The 23,844-nt window shown below is 41.4% G+C and overlaps 1 pseudogene across 1 annotated transcript; it reads right to left on the bottom strand.

Annotated features, from left to right (window-relative positions):
- Positions 1–15,899: 15,899 nt before the first annotated feature.
- LOC101005014 lies at positions 15,900–16,917 on the bottom strand (annotated as a pseudogene). The gene has a single exon (XR_647333.4). The product of XR_647333.4 is annotated as an ATP synthase subunit d, mitochondrial pseudogene (transcript).
- Between the last annotated feature and the right edge of the window lie 6,927 nt (positions 16,918–23,844).

Genomic DNA, 23,844 nt, shown 5'->3' with positions numbered 1-23,844 from the left:
TAATAAAGTTTCCCTGCTAGCAAGTTCTGGAAAACTTCAGTTTCCTTTTTAAAATAAAAAGTTTATGATTCTGTGCTTTGATATGAAAATCCATGCGTCAGTTCATGGAGTTCATGGAAAGGAATGAAAAGCTTATAAGACATGTTTATACTCCCTGTGAGGTAGACTTAACTGTGCCCAGAAAATAATAAATCTTCTAGGAAGAAAAGACTTCTTCCCACTCAATAAAAGCAATCACATTTGCCTGTAAGCACCTCTACCTCAGCTTGGGAAACTGTCCCAGTCTCTAAAAATGAACTTGTCTTGATCTAAGACCAGAAACCTGGGTGCTAGACCCTTGGACAACAGAAAGGATAATCTGAATCATTCTTTTCTCTTTTCTCCTCCCCTAACCCCTTACTTACCCAGGCCAATGCAAGGTTAGAAGATTATGTCCATAAAGACCTTAGCTGGTGAAGGCCTCAGAAATCCATGGAGTTTTGATTACATTTTACGTTTCATTCACAGAGCATCATTTATTAGCATGTGTGCAAACTGAGCCAGGTTATTTAACATACAATTGTTTATTTTTTCTGGATTCTGAGCACATATTCTTCTTGCCCTTCATTATCCAGGAGGGAGCCTGACAGAAGCCATGGCATCAATGACTACTTTTTTAATAAATAAATCAATAAGGAATGCTCTTTTTAAAATAAAATAAATGGAAGTACCTTTGACACATTTGCTGATTATAAAAATCTGTCAGTTCATTATAAAAAAGTTAGCAACTCATAATGTGTATAAAAATTTCTAACATACTATCTTCTCTTAGAGATAACCACATACACTCAGAGTTGAAAGAAAGAAAGAAAGAGCAGCTGGGTGTGATGGCCCATGCCTGTAATCCCAGCACTTTGGGAGGCCAAGGCGGGCAGATGGCTTGAGCTCAGGAGTTTAAGACCAGCCCAAGGCAATATAGTGAGACCCCTGTCACTTAAAAATAATAATAATAATAATATCTGTCTTTTCCATTCGTTCACCCTGGGTGACCAAATGGATTTTAATAGGAAATTACTGGAAATCAAAGGGTTTAGACTCAAATAAGTTATTCTCTAATAGAAGAATTTCAGACACGAGATTATTTTTAGCTTGGTCACTGAGAAAATGTGCTGAAATCTTCCACTGTGTTAGTGGAGTTTCATTTTTTTCTCTTTATTCTTTGTAATTTTTTCTTCATAGGCTATGTCATTAAAGGTTGTGGCATAAACGTTTACAGCTAACCAAATATCCAAGAAGCCATACTTTCCTGGCCCCCTGGCAATTAAATAAGTTCTTTTTACAAATTCTAGCCAATGGGCTGAGTCAAGTGATGTGTGCCACTTTTGGGACAAATTATTTTAGAATGAGATCCCTCCCTATCAATGTCTCTTGACTGAGGATGCCACGTGGCCCAGAATGCAGAGCTGCAAGGTGGTGGATCCTCCATCAGTTGGAGTCTCTTGAGTGATTTTTGGAGTAGAGTTCCTCACAAACTCAAATTTGCCCTTGTGATATGAATGAAAAATAAACATTTGTTGTCTTGCACCACTGAAATTTTAGGGTTTTTTGTCATTCAACATAGACTGATCTATCCTGATCAAAATGAGGTTACACAAGTTTGTATCATATCTTCTATCAGTTTGTTCTTTCTCAGTATGAAATGTTCTATTTTGTCTTTTTAAATAGTCTTCACATTAATCTCTGTCTTCTGTGATGTTAGTAAGTATATTATTTTCTTTTGGTAATCTTTGCCTACATACTTTTCTTTCTTTTGATTATCAACCTTTCTGTATTATATTTGTTTTAGTGGATCTCTTGTAAATAGCATAACACTAGATTTGAGATTCTTAAACTTTTATTTGATTTATTGTGATTACTGATAAATGTGGATTTATTTTTTCTCTTATTTACCATGCAGTCTCTTTATTTCTCATTTTTCTGTTTTGTGACTTCTGTTGGATCAAGTTTTCTTTGTTCAGTTTTTTTCTCCTATATTGTTGTGAAAGTTACACAGTTTTCATTCTTTTATTTTAAGGGTTATCCTTAAATTATCAACACATAAATCAACCTTTTCTCCTAAAAAATTAGTTAAACAACAAGAACTCTCCCCTCAAATGAAGCTTGCTTCCATCTGTTCTACTTCCCCTAGATTCCCTGGAATAGATGTTATTTCCCAAAGGTTGCTACAGGGTTATCTCCCATTGCACCAAGTTGGAGTCCATTTTTCCACCATTTTGAATCTCGGAAGGGGCAATGATAACGTTGACCAATAGACTATGGCAGAAGTGACATACATGTCTGTTCCAAGTATAGCCCTTAACTGGCAGCTTCTGCTTCCTGCTTTCATGAAGCTAGCTACCGTGGAAGAAGTGCAGTTTCTCTAGGTCTATCATGCTGTGAGAAGTCTTAACTCTGTGGAGAGGCCCTGGAGATGAGACATCATGTGGAGCAAGAAGCCAAGGAGCATAAAAAAATAAGAAATGAGGGCAGGAGCCATCTGGAAGTGGGTGTTCCAGTCCTATCTACTCCAGATGATGTGACACGGATCTGCCAGCTGAGCCCTTCCTGAATTCCCATCACAAAATCCTGAGTAAAAGAAAATGATCATTTTTAAAACCACTGAATTCCAAGGAAGTTTATTGCAACAATAAATAACCAGGACCCCTTCCCACTCTATTGTTGATATCATTTGGGATTGTAGTTCCAGATTTTATTTAAAACTTTAAAAAATGGTGATTTTTTTCAGACAGTTTCACTAATTTATTTCTGTCATGTGTGTCCGTGTGAAGAGACCACCAAACAAGCTTTGTGTGAGCAACATGGCTGTTTATTACACCTGGGTGCAGGCGGGCTGAGTCCGCAAAGAGAGTCAGCGAAGGGAGATAAGGGTGGGGCCATTTTATAGGATTTGGGTAGGTAAAGGAAAATTACAGTCAAAGGGGGGTTGTTCTCTGGCGGGCAGGAGTGGAGGGTACAAGGTGCTCAGTGGGGGAGACTTTTTAGCCAGGATGAGCCAGGAAAAGGAATTTCAGAAGATAATGTCATTGCTTAAGGCAAGGACCGGCCATTTTCACTTCTTTTGTGGTGGAATGTCATCAGTTAAGGCGGGGCAGGGCATTTGCACTTCTTTTGTGATTCTTCAGTTACTTCAGGACATCTGGGCGTATACGTGCAAGTCACAGGGGATGCGATGGCTTGGCTTGGGCTCAGAGGCCTGACATTCTTGCCTTCTTATATTAATAAGAAAAATAAAACAAAATAATGTTGAAAATTAGGTGGCAAAAATTTTTAGGGGGTGGTATGGAGAGAGAATGGGCGATGTTTCTCAGGGGCTTTAAGCGGGATTAGGGGTGGTGTGGGAACCTAGAGTGGGAGAGATTAACCTGAAGGGAGATTTTGTGGTAAGGGTTGATATTGTGGGTTCGTTAGAAGAAACATTTTTCATATTGAACGATTGGTTATGGCCTGGATGCGGTTTTGTATGAATTGAAAAACTAAACGGAAGACACAAGGGAAGAGAAGGAGAGAAAACAGCTATTAAAGGACTAAGAATTGGGAGGACCTAGGACATCTAATTAGAGAGTGCCCAAGGAGGCTCAGCATAGCCTTGCCAGCAAAGATTATTTATTTACTTTAAGAGGGAATTTAGAGTGGCAGTTTGGGATAGCACCAGGAGCTATCAGCTATGATGGCTTGGAGAAATACTGTAAACCAGCAGTGTAAACACAGTAGTTGAGAAAGCTGAATAGGAGTATGACTAGACAGAAGACAGTAGGGATGAAAGTTTTTTGGGGTGCAGTCTAAGTTGGTCTGGTGTCTGGAATGAGACTAGGAGCTAATAAAAAGGAGTGTCTACAAAGGAGCTCAAATGGGCTGGAACCTGTAGGATTCCGAGGACAGGCCTAAATTCTGAGAAGGGAACGTGGTAAAAGTATTGTCTAGTCCTTTTTAAGTTGATGACTGAGCTTGGTGAGGTGTGTTTTTAAAAGACCATTAGTCCATTCTACCTTTCCTGAAGATTGAGGACAGTAAAGGATATAAAGGTTTCACTGAATACTAAGAGCCTGAGAAACTGCTTGGGTGATTTGACTATTAAAGGCTGGTCTGTTATCAGACTGTATAGAGGTAGGAAGGCCAAATCAAGGAATTATGTCTGAAATGACCGCGGTGGCCTTCTCAGACCCTGTGGGAAAGGCCTCTACCCATTCAGTGAAAGCGTCTACCCAGACTAAGAGATATTTTAGTTTCCTGACTTGCGGCATGTAAGCAAAGTCAATTTGCCAGTCCTGGGCAGGGGCAAATCCTTGAACTTGATGTGTAGGAAAGGGAGGGGGCCTGAACAATCCCTGAGGGTAGTAGAATAGCAGATGGAACACTGAGAAGGGATCTCCTTGAGGATAGATTTCCATGACGGAAAGGAAATGAGAGGTTCTAAGAGACAGGCTAGCGGCTCGTAACCTACATGGAAGAGGTTATGAAATGACAACAGAATAGAATGGGCCTGTGAGGCTGGAAGGAGATAATTTTCTTGGTCTAGGAACTGTTTGCCTTGTGTGGGAAGAGATTAATAGGTGGAAGTTTCAGCGGGGGTAGGGGGGGGGGTAGGTGGGAGTGGCCGATGTGAAGGAGGAAAACTGCCGTGAGGGATAGAAGTTGGAAGCTAGCTGCTTTTTTAGCTAACTTATCAGTAGAAGCATTGTCCTGAGCAATGGTTGGGGGAAGAAAATAGATTTTGGAAGTTATGAGAACTGTAGAGAGTTGAGCATAGTTTGCGATTTTTTTTAGGGCCTCTAACAGTGTTAAAGCAGTGGCAGCCGCTGCGCGCACACATGAGGGCTAGGCTAAAACAGTAAGGTCGTTTGGACAGAAAGGCTATAGGACGTGGTGCCGGCTCTTGTGTAAGAATTCTGACCGCACTAACCATGCCTAGGAAGGAAAGGAGTTGTTGTTTTGTAGAAGGGATTGGGGTTTGGGAGATTAGCTGGACATGATCAGCAGGGAGAGTAAGTGTGTACTTATGAGAATTATGCCAAGATAGATAACAGATGAGGAAGAAATTTGGGCTTGACTGAAGTAATGGGGGCTGTCCGTGAGGCCTTGCAGCAGTACAGCCTAGGTGATTTGCTGAGCCTGATGGGTGTCAGGGTCAGTCCAAGTGAAAGTGAAGAGAGGCTGCGATGAAGGGTGCAAAGGAATAGTGAAAAAAGCATCTTTAAGATCAAGAACGGAATAGTGAGTTGTGGAGGAAGATATTGAGGACAAAAGAGTGTATGGGTTGGGCACCACAGGGTGGATAGGCAAAACAATTTGGTTGATAAGGCGCAGATCTTGGACTAATCTGTAAGACTTGTCTGGTTTTAGGACAGGTAAAATGGGGAAATTGTAAGGAGAGTTTATAGGCTTTAAAAGGCCATGCTGTAGCAGGCGAGGGATAACAGGCTTTAATCCTTTTAAAGCGTGCTGCGGGATGGGATATTGGCATTGAGTGGAGTAAGGGTGATTGGGTTTTAATGAGATGGTAAGGGATGCATGATCAGTCGCCAAGGAGAGGTATCCTATACTTGTGGTTTAAGGTGGGGGGATACAAGAGGAGGATGTGAAGGAGGCTTTGAACTGGGGGAAAAGGCAGCAATGAGGTGTGGCTGTAGCCCAGGAATAGTCAGGGAAGCAGATAATTTAAAATGTCTCGACCTAATAAGGGAGCTGGGCAAGTGGGGATAACTAAAAAGAAGTGCATAAAAGAATGTTGTCCAAATTGGCACCAGAGTTGGGGAGTTTTAAGAGGTTTAGCAGCCTGGCTGTCAATACCCGCAACAGTTATGGAGGCAAGGGAAACAGGCCCTTGAAAAGAAGGTAGCTCTGTATTGATTAAGAAGGGGAGGGACTTACCCTCCACTGTAAGAGTTACCCAAAGCGTCTGTGATGGTCCAGGAGGCTTCCGAGGCGATGTGGCAGCGTCGATCTTCAGCCGCTAAGCCGAGAATATCTGGGAAGGAGTCAGTCGGAGAGCCTTGGGCCAGAGCTCCAGGGGCTCTGGGAGTGGCTGCCAGGCGAGTTGGACAGTCCGATTTCTAGCAGGGTCCTGCACAGGTGGGACACGGCTTAGGAGGAACCCCGGGCTGCGGGCATTCCTTGGCCCAGTGGCCAGATTTCTAGTACTTGTAGCAAGCTCCTGGGGGAGGAGGTTCTGGAGGAACCTCTGGCAGCTGCGGTTCAGGCATTTGTTGTATGCTGGAGATGTGGCTGGGGTTTGTCTCACAGTGGAGGCAAGGAATTGCAACTCAGAAATAAGTTGCTACTTGGCTGCCTTTACTCTATTATTGTACACCTTGAAGGCGAGGTTCATTAAGTCCTGTTGTGGGGTTTGAGGGCTGGAATTTAATTTTTGGAGCTTTATTTAATGTTGGGAGCAGATTGGGTAATAAAATAAAATGCATATTAAGAATAAGATGGCCTTCTGACGTTTCAGGGTCTAGGGCTGAAAAGCGTCTCAGGGTTACTGCTAAACAGGCCATGAACTGGGCTAAGTTTTTCATGTTTGATGAGAAAGAGCCTAAACGCTAACTGATTTGGGAGAGGTCAGATAAAGAAAAAGGAACATTAACCTTGACCATGCCTTTAGCTCTAGCCAGTTTTTTAAGAGGAAATTTCTGGGCAGGTGGGGGAGGGCTAGTCGCGGAAGGAAACTGTAAGCCAGACCGGGTGTGAGGAGGGCAGGTGATAAAAGGACTATAGGGTGGGGGAGCAGACACTGAGGAAAAATTGGGACCTAGCTCGGCCTGGCAAAGAGGGAAGAGGTCAGATGGGTCTGTAGAAAGGAAGATTAGAAAGACTCAGCGACGCTTGGGGTTGGGGCTGAGGGGACAGGCGGGAGGGAAAGAGGGAAGATTTGGGATGAGTTGCATTGGGAACAGAGACGAGGGAGGGACCAATGTGTAAAAGAATAATTGGATGTCAGGCACCTCAGACCGTTGGCCCATTTTATGACAATTATTTAGATCTTGTAGGATGGAGAAATCAAAAGTGCTGTTTTCTGGCTATTTAGAGCCATTGTCGAGTTTGTATTGGGGCCAAGCAGTGATGCAGAAGAAGGTAAGGCGTTTAGGTTTTAGGTCAGGTGTGAGTTGAAGAGGTTTTAAGTTCTTGAGAACACAGGCTAAGGGAGAAGAAGGAGGAATGGAGGGTGGAAGGTCGCCCATAGTGAAGGAGGCAAGCCCAGAGAAAAGAGTGAGTAGAGACACAGAGAGGAGTTTGGGGGTTCTTGCCCTCCAGAAAAGCGGGAAAGGGATCGGGGCATGGAACTTAGGGATTGGGGCGCAAAAATAAGAGGTCAGGGCGCAAAAATAAGAGGGGGCGAAAAATAAGAGGTCAGGGCGCAAAAATAAGAGGTCGGGGTACTTGCCCCTGCCCCAGAAAAGCAGAGAAGGGGTAGAGACAGGGAGGGTAGGGGTTGGGGTGCTTGCCCCTCCCCCAGAAAAGCGGGACTTGCTGCTTAAGGTGAAGGACCAAGGCAGGCATCCCTGCAGCATGGTCAGACACCTTTGAAATGTGAGTGAGTAATCAGAGAGGCCTCCCTGCAATGATTAAACACTAAGGGAAGGCTGCCTTCCCCAGTCCGTGACTGGTGCCGGCATTTTGGGTCCACAGATAAAACGTGTTTCCTTTGTCTCTACCAGAAAATGAAAGGAATTGAAATTAAGAGAAGGGAGAGATTGAAGGGTGGTGCCAAGATTGAAAGGAGAAAGAGCTTGAGGGATAGTGAGAGAGGTTGGAGAAGAGAGTAAAAATGGGGCCGCTTACCCGATTTAAATTGGTGAGATGTTCCACCATCTCACCATGGGCTGATGGGTCTGAGGACCCGAGGTTGTAGGTGGATCTTTCTCACGGAGCAAAGAGCAGGAGGACAGGGGATTGATCTCCCAAGGGAGGTCCCCTGATCTGAGTCACGGCACCAAAATGTCATGCGTGTCCGTGTGAAGAGACCACCAAACAGGCTTTGTGTGAGCAATAAAGCTGTTTATTTCACCTGGGTGCAGGCGGGCTGAGTCCGAAAAGAGAGTCAGCGAAGGGAGATAAGGGTATGGCCGTTTTATAGGATTTGGGTAGGTAAAGGAAAATTACAAAGGGGGATTGTTCTCTGGCGGGCAGGAGTAGGCGTCACAAGGTTTTTAGTGAGGGAGGTTTTGAGCCAGGATGAGCCAGGAAAAGGAATTTCAGAAGATAATATCATTGCTTAAGGCAAGGACCGGCCATTTTCACTTCTTTTGTGGTGGAATGTCATCAGTTAAGGCGGGGCAGGGCATTTGCACTTCTTTTGTGATTCTTCAGTTACTTCAGGCCATTTGGGCGTATATGTGCAAGTCACAGGGGATGCGATGGCTTGGCTTGGGCTCAGAGGCCTGACAATTTCTACTTAATTACATTTTTTATTTTGAGATACTTGTAGATTTACACATGATTATACAGACAAATCTTGTGTATTCTTTACTCAGTTTCCCCAATGGCAACATCTTGCATGAATATAGTACAGTATTACAAGAAGGAAATTGGCATTGATATAGTCAAGATACAGAAAATTTTCGTCACCACAAAGGTCCCTCTTGTTGCCCTTTTATAGCTATGCCCACTTCATCTTCTGCCCTCATTCTCCTCATTAATCTCTGGAAACCACACTAACCTATTATCCATGTTCATAATTTTGTCATTTCAAGAATGTTGTAAAAATGGAATCATATAGTTTGTAGCGTTTTAGTACTGGCTTTTGTCACTGAGCATAATTCTCTAGAGATTCATCCAAGCTGTTGTGTGTAGCAATAGTTCATTCCTTTTCATTGCTGAATAGTGTCCCATGGTATGGATGTACTATGGTTTCTTTAGCCATTCATCCATTAAAGGACATCTACATTGGTTCTGTTTTGTAGCTATCATGAATAAAACAGTTACAGACATTCGTACATGTATTTTTGTATGAAATGTCTTCATTTCTCTGGGACAATTGCTGGGACCTATGGTGGTTACATTTTTAAGTTTTAAAGAAACTGCCATACTGTTTTCCAGAGTGGATGTATCATTTTATATTTCTATCAACAACATATGAGTGATCTAGTTTCTCTCCATTCTTGCAAGCATTTGTTGTTGTTGCTATTTAAAAAAAATTTAAACATTCCAATGGATGAGTAGGGGTATCTCATGGTGGTTTTAACTTGCATTTTCTTAGTGATTAATAATGTTGAACATCTTTTTATGTGCTTATTTACCATCTTTATATCTGAAAAGCAGATATCTCTTCATGTCTTTTCCCCATGTTCTAATTGGATTGTTTTCTTTGTTGTTGAGTTTTAAGAATTTTATCTATACTAGTCCTTTGATGGATAAGTGTTTTGTAAATATTTTCTCCCATTTTGCAGCTTGTCTTTTAAAAAATGTTTTATAGGGTCTTTTACAAAACAAAAGTTTTTAATTTTGGTGAAATCAAATCTATCAATTTTTCCTTTTATAAATTATACTTTTGCTATGAAGTCTAAGAACTCCTTGTCTAGCAATAGATCCCCCCATTTTCTCTTAAAAGTGTTACAGCGTAATGTTTTAGATTTAAATCTGTTTTCCATTTTCAGTTAATTTTGTAGAAGGTGTGAGACTTAAGCCAATTTTTTTTCTCCCTATAGTTGTCCAATTGTTCCAGCAAAATTTGCTAAAAAGGCTATATTTCTTCTATTCAATTGTTTTTGCACTTTGTCAAATGCTGGTTGGGTATATTTGTGTGGATCTATTTTTGGTTTCACTATTCTGTTCCATTGATTGATGTGGCTATTCCTCTGCCCATGCCACATAGTCTTTTTTTTTTTTTTTTTTTTTTTGACAAAGTCTGTCTCTGTGGCCCAGGCTGGAGTGTCTGTGGCCTAGGCTGGAGTGCAGTGGCGCAATATTGGCTCACTGCAAACTCTGTCTTCTGGGTTTAAGTGATTCTAGGGCCTCAGTCTCCCAAGTAGCTGGGATTACAGGCATGTACCACCACACCTGGCTAATTTTTGTATTTTTAGTAGAGACGGAGTTGTACCATGTTGGCCAGGCAGTCTCAAACTCCTGGCTTCAAGTGATCCACCTGCTTCAGCCTACCAAAGTGCTAGGATTATAGGTGTGAGCCACCGCTCCTTGCCCCATGCCACACAGTCTTAATAAGTCTATAATAAGTCTTAGAAATGAGTAATGATATCTCTGACTTAATTTTTTATTTTCAAAATTGTTTTAGAGATTCTAGATTTTCTGCATTACTGTATACATTATAGATTATTCTTGTCTATATCTACAAAAATTCTTGGTGGAATTTTGATAGAAATTGTGGTAAACCTGTATATCAATCTGTGGAGAAGTGACACCTTTGTTGAGTTCTTCAGTCCATGAACATGGAAAGCATCTTTATTTATTTAATTCTTTTTCAGTTTCTTTCATCAACATTTTGTAGTTTGTAGCATATAAGTGAGTCCTGAACATGCTTTGTTACATTTACACTTAGGTATTTATTTTTTTAAGTTATTGCCCCTGGTGTTGTATTTTAATTTCAATGTTCATGGGCTCATTGGTAGCATCTAGAAATACAATAGAGTTTTTGTATGCTAATCTTATATCTTGTGATCTTGCTAAGCTCGCTTATTAGTTCTAAGAGGTGTTTGTTTGTTTGTTTTTGGAGAGTCCATGGGCTTTTCTGTGTAATCATGTTATCTGCAGATGGGGATAGTTTATTTCTTCCTTTCTGATCTCCATGCTTTTTATTTCCCTTTCTTGATTCATTGCACTGGCTGGAACTTCCAGCATTATGTGGGGTAAGAGGGATGGGAGCAGATAACCTTGTCATGTTCTCAGTCTTGTGAGGAAAGCATTCTGTCTTTCACCATTAAGTATAATGATAGCTGTATGTTCTCTGTAGGTGCTCTTTACCAGGTTGAGAAAGTCCCCTCTATTCCTATTTTTCTTTGAGGTTTTTTTTTTCACTTGTGAGTGGGTGTTAAATTTTACTAACTTCTTTTTCTGCATTCGTTGATACAATCATGAGATTTTTCTTATTTAATTTGTTAATATTATATATGACATTGGTTAATTTTTAAACATGATACCAGCTTTGTATCTTTGGAATAAATTCTACTTGTCCATTGTCTTAGTCTATTCAGACTGCCATAATATAATACCTGAGATCAGGTAATTTAGTAGAAATGTATTGTTCACAGTTCTAGGGGCTGGAAAGTCCAAGATCAAGACACTAACAGATTTGGTGTCTGGTGAGGGCTTGGCCTCTGCTTCCATAGATGGTGCCTTGTTGCATCCTTACATGACAGAAGGGCAAGGCTACTCCCACTAATCTCTTTTATAAGGGCACTGATTCCATTCATGAGGGCTTTGCCTTCATGACTTAATCACCTCTCAAAAGAAGCCACCTCTTAATACCACCAAAATAGGGATTAGGGTTCACTATAAATTTTGGAAGAACACATTCATACCATAGAATCATAGTGTATAATTCTTTTTATATTTTACTAGGTTCTATTTGCTAATATTTTGTTAAGGACTTTTGCCTCTATAGTCATGAGGAATATTCACCAGTAGGTTATTTTTTTGTGCTGTCTTTGTCTGGTTTTAATATCAGGGTCATATTCGTTTCAGAAAATAAATTGAGACGTGCTTGGTTTGCTTCTATTTTCTGGAAGAGATTTTGTAGAATAGGTGTTGATTCTTCTTTACTTATTTTTTTTTTTAGACAGTTTTACTCTGTCACCCAGGCTGTAGTACAGTGGTGGGGCTACTGCTTACTGCAGCCTTGACCTCCTGGGTAAAAAAGTCTTCCCACCTAAGCCTTCTGAGTAGCTGGGACTATAGGCATGCACCACCACACCTGGCTGAGTTTTGTATTTTTTTTTTTTTTGAAGAGGTGGGCTTTTGCCTCATTGCTCAGACTGGTCTTGAACTTCTGGGCTTAAGCTCAAAGAACCAGCTATTTGTTTCATTGATTTTTTTCAATCATTTTTCTGTTTCTGATTTCATTGATTTCTTACCTTTAAATTTTTTTTTTGAGAAACTCTTCATCCTCACAATTTCATTGATTTTCTAATTTTTTAATGGTTTCATAGTTTTCTTCCTTATACTTATTTTGCTCTTCTTTTTATAGGTTTTTGAGATGGAAGCTTAGATTATTTTTATTTTTAATTTTTGTGGGGAAGCTTAGATTATTGATTTGAGTTTTTTTTCTTTTCTGTTATGTGTATGTGGTGCTATGAATTTCTGTTGCTTTGAATTGACTGGGCTTTTTGATTCTGTGAATAGTGTTTTTCATTGGTTCTGAAAATTGTAATTGCCTCTTTAAATACTGTCCCTGCCTTATTCTTTTCCTTCTTACCCTCAGAGATACTTGTTAAATACTTGTGGTATTCTTTATGTCCCTTACCTTTTTTTCTGTATCAGCAATCTTTCTGTCACTCAGTCCTTCATTGTGAATCCCACTATTTTTCAGTATATTTATTTTTTTCTTCACCTGTGACTAATCTGCTATTAAACCAATTCATCTACTGAGTTTTAAATTTTGGTATTTTATTACTTTTTTTCTAAAAGTTCCATTTGATTCTTTTCAAAAACGTTTTATGCTTTAACTTGTAAAAGTATTAGTCAGTTCGTAGTTTCTCCTTCCTTTCAGATGTTATTAATTTTTAAACAAAAAATTTAAATATAGTTAATATAGTTAATTTATGTAATTCTAAGACTTGAAGTCTTTGCAGTTCTGTTTCTGTGGTCTGTATTCTGCCAGATATTTCTTATGACATCCACTTTCTTTGTATATCTGGTTATTTTTGGCTTAGTTTTGGACAAATTTTTTGATGTCTGATATGAAATTGGCTTTTTGTTCCCCTGAAAATAATTTATATTTGATTCTGCAAGGTATCTAGAAGCACTACCAGTTTAAGACAACTTTAAACTAAATTTAAGGCTTGAAATTACCTGGAAAATACAGGATACTCAGGAGAGTTTAACTGAGGTTGTGGTCTGTGCTAGGACTGGTCTATGTGGGGGGATCTTTAAAGTACAGATTATTTAAGGGGTGAATCTCTTATTAGGCTTTCAATTTTATGTGGTTTCTGGGAGTTGATTTTTTCTTCCATTGCCAGGAGGCCACTAAAATGAAAATCCAGTATTTTTAGGGTGGATAACTACTCTCAGAGGAAAAGAAACTTCTGTCTTAATTTGTGCTTCTGGGACCTTGACTTCTCTTCATGGCAGGTCTGGTATTTCCTTCCTATCTTGTCATTGCTTTGATCCTTTTAAAATACATTGTATATATTCTATCTATATTTATGTTTTATCACATTAAAATATTTTTTAGCTTAAATGACAGAGATTTATTGGCTCATCGTTCTGGAGTCTAGAAGTCAGAGGAGATTAAGGTGCCAGCAAGGTAGGTTCCTTCTGAGGGTCCTGAGGGAGAATTTGTTCCATGCCTCTCCCTAGCTTCTGGTGCTTTACTGGCAATATTTGGTGTTCTCTGGCTATAGAAACAAACAAACAAAAAAGAGGTTTTTTTTTTACACCAAAAGAATTTCTCCAAATAACTTGACTCAGCATTTCAGAAAACAGGATGGGCTTTGGTAAGACAGTAAATGTCAGAGAACCTACACATTCTGGCAAAAGATACCATCTTTTATTGCTTGTCTTTCTGGCTTTACTCCCTCTGAAGTCAGCAGGATTTTTTTTCCCCCATTGGAAGTAGTAAATTCTGAAATCCAAGTGTTGTTTTTCCTGAGAATGTGTCATTCTTTCAATCATTTATTCAACAAATACATGTTGAAAATCTATGCTAAGCCAGGTCCTATGCTAGGTACTGGGATACATGGAGAATAAAAATATGGATCCTAATCTCAAGTAATTTGCAATCTAGGTTGGAGAATTGGTATTAATCTGACAACCACATAAGCAAATTATCAGTGCTAAACATTGTTTAGTACATGGAGTAAACCTGTCATTAGAGCTATAATGGCCAAGTACAAGGTGCTGTATAAACATTTAACTGGGATATTTAACCCAGGGATGAGAGAAGTTTTCTCCAAGGTAAAGCTCTTGAGCTGAGATCCAAAGAATGAATTGGCATTAACTAGAAGGAGATGAATAGGATAAGACCAATAAGGCTGCGTGGAAAACCTGTGCAAAGGCCCTGTGGTGGAAGGTGCTCTGCATGTTAGAATTAGAAGATGTTAAAGCCAGTGGGGCTGGAACACACAGAGTGAGAGAGAAAGTGGTTTATGATAATTCTGGAGATGTCAGAGGCCGGGTAGAGCAGGACTTCGAAACCAATTAAGAATTCTTTACTGTACTTGAACTTATAGAAATGAGAGATCATTAAACATTTTTAATTGGGTCAGAGTGTGTGTGTGTGTGTGTGTGTGTGTGTGTGTGTGTGTGTGTGTGTAGAGGCTGCTCTTGCTCCTGCATTTAGATAAAGAATTAAATGCATGAGCTATCTTGTAAAATGCTATGTGGAACAGGGCATTTGTGGTCAGTCGATGAGCATATAGGTGATATTTCAAGAATATTTCTTTGGCCAGGTATGATGGACCACACCCGTAATCCCAGTGCTTTGGCAGGCCAAGGTAGGATTGCTTGAGGCCAGGAGTTCAAGACCAGCCTGAACAACAAAGCAAGACCTTATCTCAATTACAAAATGTATATAACAAGGACATTTCTCCAATATAACTTTTCAGGAACACATATCCTGAAAGTGGGATATGGCATTTCTAGTTTTATCACTTCTAACCTGCCTTTCATTTGAGCATATACGGTTTCAGCAATATCTAGGCTTAAGAACATTCTGAAAGTCTCTGTTTTCTGGTGTGGTCCAATATACCTTCTTTCTTCCCTGAAACATCCTCTACCCCAACCACATTAGTTGGTGTTGTCTAATCTTCCTTTCTAACTGTACAAGTATTACTGGAGAAGATTTGTGAAAGATTTTTCTTTCTCAAAGTTACCCCTACAAACGCTAATCAAAGTAGAATCCAAGCAACTCTATTCCCTAATGCCAGGGCATCTTTTCCATTTGATGGTCAACAGGGCCCCCTACTGGGAGAAACAGCTCAACTACATAAATACCAACGCAAACAGCAAGTGTTCTGTAACATTTGGTTCTTCAGGCAGCCAGTGTTTAATGTAATTACGTGCCGTAGCTGAGACACCTACTCATTATTTTTTGTGATAACTCTGACATGTAGTTACAAAAGATTAGCTTTTCATTTGGCATATTTTCCAATTACTCAGTGTTGAAGAATCATTGTAACAATTAATAAAAATCACAAATGTATAGTCTTAAAATAGAATTGATGTCAAGAAATAATTTGGTTCAGTGCTATGTTTCAAGAAGACTAACATTTAAATTCTTCAGGATACTGAGCTTTCTCTTTTGTTCCTAGAATTTCCAAGGGAGGACACTCCACAGTGTCATCAGAAATGAATTCTTTGCTTCTAATAATCCAATAGGTTCTTATATTTGATAATAATATCTCCCTTAAAAAAACTCCTGTTAGAATGGTTCTAAATTTACAGAAAACTTACAAAGACAGTACAGAGAGTTCCTACATTTCCATCACTCAGTTTTTCCTATTGCTAACACCTGACATTACCGTGGTACATTTGTCCTCACTAAGGAATCAACATTGGTACATTACCATTAACTAAACTCCAGAGTTTACTCAGATTTCACCATCATTGTAACTTTTCCCCAATGTCCTTTTTCTGTTCCAGGATTTCACTGAGGATATCACATTACGTTTAATTACCTTGTCTTATTGGGGTCCTCTGGTCTCTGACAGTTTCTGTGACTTGTCTTGGTTTTGTGTGTGTGTGTGTGTGTGTGTGTAATTATTATTTTTAATGTCCAGAATGTGTAATACAAGGGCCAGAGCTTCCTCCTGGACTCAATTTTATAAATTCTCGATTGGTTGGTGAGGCCAATAGGGATACTTTTTCTTGTCTAATTTGGTTTCTGGGAAAGCTTCATTCAAGTCCTCAATGGTCATCTGATCAAATGGAATTAAGTTCTTTATCTTCTCTATCTGTTTCTCATCTTCTACAATCCTGGCCTTTGAGAGAGACACCCACTCAGCACAAGATTTTACATCTTCTTTTTCTTCGGCATCCACCTGGGCAGTATATTTATCTTCTGGCATAGGAATCTTCAGGGCATTAAACTTCTTCTCAAAGTCATCCACCAAGCTGGCCTTGGCCACATTGGCCTTGTAGTAAGCCCAGTCAATAGCTGGTGGATTCTCAGGTAAAGCAGCCAACCTGGAGGTGAGGGTCTCATTCCAGGACTTCAGGGAACTAGCAATGGCCTTTTGGTTCTGGGGTATGATCTCCACAAAAGCTACCCAGTCAATGGTTTTTAGAGCAAGTTTTCGCCCAGCCATCTTGGGATCCTTCACCGACCCTGGCTGCCCACGGTCCACCGCCGACTTGTCTTGTTTTTGATGACCTTAGCAGATTTTGAGGAATACTGGTCATGTATTTTGTAGAATGTTCCTCAGTGTGGAGTTGTCTGGTGTTTTCGTCATGGTTCTTCCAGGATTACGGTATGGGTTTTTGGGAGGAAAACCCCAGCAACATTCTTATCACATCATATCAAGGCTACATACTTATGTATGTATCATTGTTGACGGTAACTTTGACAATCTGGTTGAGATAGTGTTTATTACATATCTCTACTGCAAAGGTGCTTTGTCGTTGTTGTTGTGGGTTTTTTTTTGGATTCTTGCTCTGGGCTCAGGCTAGAGTGCAGTGGTGTGATCATGGCTTCCTGTATCCTCAAACTCTAGGGCTTCAGTGATCCTCCTGAGTAGCTGGGACTGCAGGTGCATGCCATCACACCAGCTATTTTATTTTATTATTATTTTTGTAGAGACAGGGTCTTGCTATGTTGGTTAGGCTGGTCTCAAACTCCTGGCTGCAAGCAATCCTCCTGTCTGGGCCTCCCAAAGTGCAGGGATTACAGGCATGAGCCACCACACCAGACTTTTTTTTTTTTTAATTTAAATTTAAATTTAAATATCTTTCACCTTATTTTACAGAGATAAAGACGGAAACCTGTCAGCTTGTTTTTTCAGATGAGGGATAATAATACATTATGGTGGTGAAGAGCAGCTTTTAGGAGACAGAAAACTTGGGTTAATGAGCAGTTTTGCCACTTACTGGCTGTGTGATTTGGGAAAGCTACTTCCTAAGCTTCATGATCAGAATTTGTAAAATGGGATACTAATAGTACTTTCTTCAAAGGGTTATGTTAAGGGCCAAATGATATGATGCATGCAAAGCACTTGCCCAGTGCCTGCTGCATAGTAAGCACACAAATGTTCACTATGATTACACATGCTAATATGACAGCAGTGATGATAAGCACTATGCATTTATTTTAGTGTCACTGTTACTCTTCAGAGTCAGTAGCAGCAAGTCCTCAGCAGTCAATTCTTTCCATTAATATGCCAGTCTGGACTTGGTGTTTTGGGCTAAAAGGTTGAACCTCAAGCATCCATTCAGTTACTAGTTTAACGATGTTCCCTGAGCTCCTTCTAGGTGTGGCTGCAGCCCTGGGAGTCAGGTGGAGAGTGTCCAGATAGAGGTGAGTGGGAGATAGAGGTCAGGGTTGGTTCCTATGGGACCCTGTGGGTAAAGTATAAGGACAAGCTTGATTATTTCTTCTCTAGTCTCAAGCCATCAAACATTTTATAGGTGAAATTTAGTCTCCTCCAAGTTCATTACCATAAGATCAAAGTAGCCCAACTAAATAAACGATTTCACTTGTCCCTGCTTTCCTACTCTGATTTTAGTAGTTGTGCTATTGAGCTCTGAAGTGACTGGAATGGTGGTTTTCAAATTTTAGGGTGAGGCCAGGCATGGTAGCTCATGCCTATAAACCCAGCACTTTGGGAGGCTGAGGTGGGAGGATTGCTTGAGGCCAGGAGTTTGACACCAGCCTGTACAGTGAGACCCTGTTTCTAAAAAAAAAAAAAAAAAATTAAATTAAAAATTAGTTGGGCATTGTGGTATGGGTCTATAGTCCCAGCTACTTGGGAGGCTAAGGCAGGAGGATCACCTGAGCCCAGGAGTTTGAGGCTGCGGTGATCTATAATCGTGCCACTGCACTCCAGCATGGGAAAAAGACTGAGATGCTGTCTCTAAAAACAGTAACACCTTCAAGGTGCGTTAGAATCACCTGTAGGGTTCCTTAGAACACTTTCCCTATATCTTGTACCAATTTTTTCTCATATCACCAATCTCTCTGCACCTTCTTCCTCACTGTGACTTGTTTCCTTATGTATTTTGAGCTTTTGATGGTGAGTTTATATTCCTTCGAACTTGATTTGTGAGAATTCCTTTGAGACCTGGTTTAAGGAGTATTCCTCTAGTGAGGATATATGTATTCATTTCTACTAAACACTGAGTGTGACTATCAGTTTGCAATAACTTTAAATTTGTACTTTGGGATTTTAGGTCATACGAGTACTTGAATTCTGATACATGGCCCATGAGAAGGCTTGTTGGTGGTTAAGGCATCTCGGGGTGTTTGGGGAGACTTTATCTTTTTTCCCTTTTTACCTAGAACCAAGGCTAACACTGGTGAACACTTATATCAATTCCTTCTGGTATGCATATATATTTTTTCTAGTTTACCCACTAAGGGTGTCAACTGTTTTGGGTACTGGCTTCGTGCTGGAGTCTCTGATTCTGAGCCTGAGCTTTGTCTCTGAGCTGCTCCTATAGGAGCAGCATATGGCCGTCTTGTGGCCTGTTTTTGTGTGGCCTTTCAGCTAAGAATGGCTTTTACATTTTTAAATTGTTGCTAAGAAACAACAACAATGAAGTAAGTGACAAATCATATGTGGCCCACAAAGCCCAAAATATTATCTTTAAAATTGTATCTTTACAGAAAAATATTGTGGACCCCTAGATCATGAGAGCTAAACATAGACACCCAGGGCAAACTCTATTTCTGATGGTCCTGTTCCCCTCTGAATAGACTAGTAGTTTCTTACCGTTTCTGGTGTCCAAGAATTTCTCTGACATTCCTATCAGCTTAGCTCTTTGTCTTAAAGGAGGTTTTAATATTTTATCCATTGTTTTTAGGAGTTCTCTACTTAGAAGGTTCCTCTGGACATTGAGCACCTCATAATATATGAAAAAGCATCCCCACCCTTTATTTCCTGTCGAGAAAGTCTCAGTGCCACAGCAGGAGCTCTAAGAAGGGAAGGCGTTCTTGTGCACTGGCCTGTGAGCCGGTGTTAGGAAGTATGATAGAATTGAAATGGGAGAATTCCCTTGCACCCCTTCTCAAGACGTGTGACAGGAGTGCGGCTCTGTTTGGTGAGTTCAAACCCCTTTTATGGGAGGGGGATCATGCAGATGGTAGGTGCAGGAACCGGAGTGACTGCTTCGGGGCTCTGGCCCCATGGCAGTGTCTAGGGGTGGGTGTCTGCGACTCCCAAAGCCCAGGTGGGTGCATGTTACAGTGTGCTCTTTTAGTCTTGCCCTTCGTGGATGGCTTAAGGGTTAACCAGGTCAGTGGGCCTTCTGCCTTTTTGCAAGGGCAGGGGACCAGCATGACAGCTTTCTGTATCCTGAGCTCTTGTCCAGCCATCCCGAAAAATTGGGTCACACACGAACTTGAAGGATGAATGTGGGGGTTTTTTTCAGTGGTGGAGATGGCTGTCAGTGGAATGGATGGGGAGCTGGACAGGAGATGGAGGGGGAAGATGATCTTTCCTTGGAGTTTGACTGTCTAGCTGCTGATTCTCTAATCATCCCCAGCCAAACTTCTCCTGATGTTCCTTCTCTTCTCTCCCAGCTTAGGGTTTGGGATTTATATGGGCAGAGGACAGGGGGCGTGGTAGGCCAGAAGGCAACTTTTGGGTGCAAAAACAGGAATGTCCGTCCTTATTTAGGGCCGCAGGTATTCAGGCTTGAGGGTGGTACCTTTGCCGGGGAAATCACCCTCTTCTATCCAGTATTTCCATGACTAATTATATTTTGAAGGGGTGCGTCTAGAAAATAACACACATTGGGATCTCAAAATAATGAGCTTCCTTGCATAGCTAAAATTAGCATTCAGTGGGGACTCACCTCGTGGGGTGTGTGTGTGTGTGTGTGTGTGTGTGTGTGTGTGTGTGTTTGCAGGTGTCCCTGCTTATATATGATGGTTGCATCATTCTATTCTACTTCCAGACTACACTTGTTCCTGTTCAGGGAGGGTTTCCTGATTATACATAATCTTCCTACACATAAACTTTCATTTTTCTTTCTTCTTCTTTTTTTTATTTATAGAGACAGGGTCTTGTTCTGTCACCCAGGGTACAGTGGTGTGATCATAGCTCATTGCAGCTTTGACATCCCTGGCTCACTCGCCTCAAGCCATCCTCCAGCCTCAGCCTCCTGAGTAGATGGGACTACAGGCACATGCCACCATGCCTAGATAATTTTTTAATGTTTTTCTAGCGACAGGGCTCTCACTTTGTTGCCCAGGCTGGTCTCAAACTGCTTGCCTCAGGCAACCCTCCTGCCTTGGCCTCCCGAAGTGTTGGGATTACAGACACGAGCCACCATGCCCAGCAGCTTTTCTTGCTTTCCATTCCTGATGTTTTTGAGTGGTCAGGAGGTGCTTACCCGTTTATGAAAGCAGCATGGTGCTGCCCCTAGAACTCTGGCAGTGGAGCCAGGAAAACCCAAGTTCTAGTCCTGAGTCTATCCCTCATTCATGTCCTCCCTTTTCTCCTCCTCCTTTTTGTTTCGAACAAAGGAGATAAAAAAGAGGGAAAGAAAACGTGATAAGAGGCAAATGGACTACCTTTAACTTTCCCTATCATAAAGGAAGCTCTGTGAGTCAGGTCCCGTGTGTGTTTGGGTCCTGGCATTATACCTGAATCTCAGGTAAAGGTCTCCTGAAATTAGACTTAACTGGGAGTTTTGCTGGCATAAAAAACATCAGGTCCAGGCCCAGAGTGATGTAATTTTATTCTCAGGTCTAACTCTATTGTATTCTTATATTCTCAAATTCACTTCTCTGCTCTCACATTTATTTATAGACATGGATACCATTGCCAAAGCTCTGAATTATGTTTTTCTCCTTAGAGATTTGAGACCCTTGGCTCCCATTAGATCTATAATATCAATGACAGCTGTGTTGTGTATACAGCTCTCATAGCAACCAAGTGCAGTTGCCCGCCAAGGAAACCTGGCTCTGCTTTCCCCCTTGCCTATTTAGTAAATGTCCTTAAGAACAAAGAAGGTGGGAATGTTAGAGGGAGGCACAGAGGGAGTGATTAGTTTAGGGGTTATGACTAATCAGGCATGTTCCCTTTGGGGGAGGGTGGGGCATGTCTTCCACAACAGGAAGGTCCGAAGGGATTGGGGCATTTAATTTGTACCTCCCTGTATGCCAGCAGGTATAGGCTACCACTGGTTGGAGATTTAGGATGGCACCTTCTTTTGCTAGGGTGCTGTGACTGAAAGCCAATGAGGGGAGATGCAATCACAGTGAGCAGAGGGTCCCCCTGGTGTCTTTGGTGGCACGGTGGAAAGGTCGTTGTCCCTGATTTGTCTCACAGCCAAGAGCAAAGATTTATAGTGAGACTTGATGGAGGCTGTCTACTACCTGTGAGTGTGATGAAATACGAGGTCAAGTTGCTTCTGTTGTTGGATCACTAAGAATGATGGAACTGGTGTTTTAAAATGTCTCATAAAGAGGAGACCTCTCCCTGTCACCTGAATTTCTTAATTGGCATTCACTCTTCTATAGATAGTAATTACCACAGAGCAAAAATAACTCATATTCTCCCCACCCTTTGTTCCCCAATTTGTTGCAATGCATTATTCAAGGAGATGAGTAGCACTACTAACACTGGCTTCTAAAGAATTATTAGACTTAGAAAAGAACTAGGCCAGGCACAGTGGCTCACACCTGTCATCCCAGCACTTTGGGAGGCCGAGGCGAGCAGATTACTGGAGGTCAGGAGTTCAAGACCAGCCTGGCTAACATGGTGAAACCCCCTCTCTACTAAAATTCCAAAAAATAGCCGGGTGTGGTGGTGGGCGCCTGTAATCCCAACTCTTCCTCAGGAGGCTGAGTGCAGGAGAATTGCTTTTGAACCCAGGAGGCGGAGGTTGCAGTGAGCCGAGGTTGTGCCACTGCACTCCAGCCTGGGCAACAGAGCAAGACTCCATTTCAAAAAAAACAAAAACAAAACAACACAACAACAAAACCAGAACTAAAAATATACTTCTGTGTCTTCTGAATGATAGTTTAGCTTACAGTCCTCTAAATGTAGGTATTAACAGAATAAGAGTTGAGCGGCAAAGCTGACCCAGCTGGCCCGTTACAAAGCTCTGCGGAGCTTTCTTTTTCTTTTCTTTTCTTATTCTTTCTCTTTTTCTTTTTTTTTTTTTTTGCTACTTAATTTTATCAAAATCTAGGGTTGTAAACATTCCATTCTCAAAGGTATGAATATGCTGCATGACGTCTCAAAAGCCCACAGAGTGAAGTTTCTAGGTGGGATGGGGCCTCCGCCTTCAGGCACAGCATGATAGCAAGCCAGGCTGACGCCCAGTGCTCCCTGGCATGCGTGTGACCCTGGGAAGTGCCCAGTGATCTCTCCCCAGGTCATGCCCACCCCAGGTGAAGCATGCCCCAGGCTAACACTGCCCACTGTGCATCACCTGACCTTCCCCTCGTCAACTAGGAGCAGGGACAAGAGAGGCAAGGGTCTGTGGAATAGGCAAGATTTACAGGAAATGATGTCTAGCAGCTTGTGTTTTTTTTAAACTCCGAACACCAACATGTTCAACACAGTGGTCTCCAGTGTAGTGTGGAAAGACATAACCCTTGAAAAAAGGGGGTTTTATTGTCAATCAGCTGCAGGAAAAGCTGAATTATAGAGTTAAATCAGTGCCTTTACTGAATGAAGCCTTCTCAAAAGTTTTTAACAGTGGCCAGGCAGAGTGGCTCATGCCTGTAATCCCAGCGCTTTGGAAGGCCAAGGTGAGAGGATCACTTGAGGCCAGGAATTAAAGACTAGCCTGGACAACAAAATGAGACCCTGTCTCTACCAAAAAAAAAAAAAAAAAAAAAAAGTTATTAATAGCTAATATGAATTGTATGAAGCCTTATGCCAACTTAATTGAACTTGGGAGCCTGCTGTAAATTCTAACACATCCCATCCCACAGAAACATTTCCTCATTTGGGGACTCCTGGTCTAGTGGAAAGATGATGGAAGTTGAAGTCGAGAGGGATGGTTTCCAGGTCCTGGGTAATAGCTTCATACCCACAGTGTCTGGGCAGATAAACATTGCAATAATGGAAGCATAAACAAAGTCTAAAGTGCCTTCTAATGTCGCATAGTCATGAATGTTCCCAACAATCCCCTTAGAATATCTTCCTGCCTACAAATTAAGCATAGACTGGCCCTGAGTAAAGCCTCCTGGGCACTAATGGTTTCCTTATCGACAGCAGCTCCAGGAGGCCACGGCACTCAATACTGTTTGCATTTTCTTTTTGCTAGCAAATTCTGTGCAATTAACAGCTCCTGCCTGGCCATGTCCAATCCTGGCTGCTCCTCAAGAGGATGTGTCAGGAGTCTCGGCTGGGCCAGGCGTGGGGGCTAGGCCACACCCAAAGGCCTTCCAGGTTCCAGTAGCTGAGGCCACTGAATAGAGGGCCCTTCTCCTTTCCTGCCTTCTTTTTCCACCTTCCCAGGCCAGCAGGCTCCATCTTTTAAATTTGCTTCATGTTCCTTTGCGAATCCCAAGGAATTGCT

The sequence above is a fragment of the Papio anubis genome, chromosome 3 (genome assembly GCF_008728515.1).
Source record: "Papio anubis isolate 15944 chromosome 3, Panubis1.0, whole genome shotgun sequence".
NCBI classification, from domain to species: domain Eukaryota; kingdom Metazoa; phylum Chordata; class Mammalia; order Primates; family Cercopithecidae; genus Papio; species Papio anubis.
The sequence above is the reverse complement of the archived record's forward strand: the minus strand, read 5'-3'. Positions and strand labels throughout refer to the sequence as shown.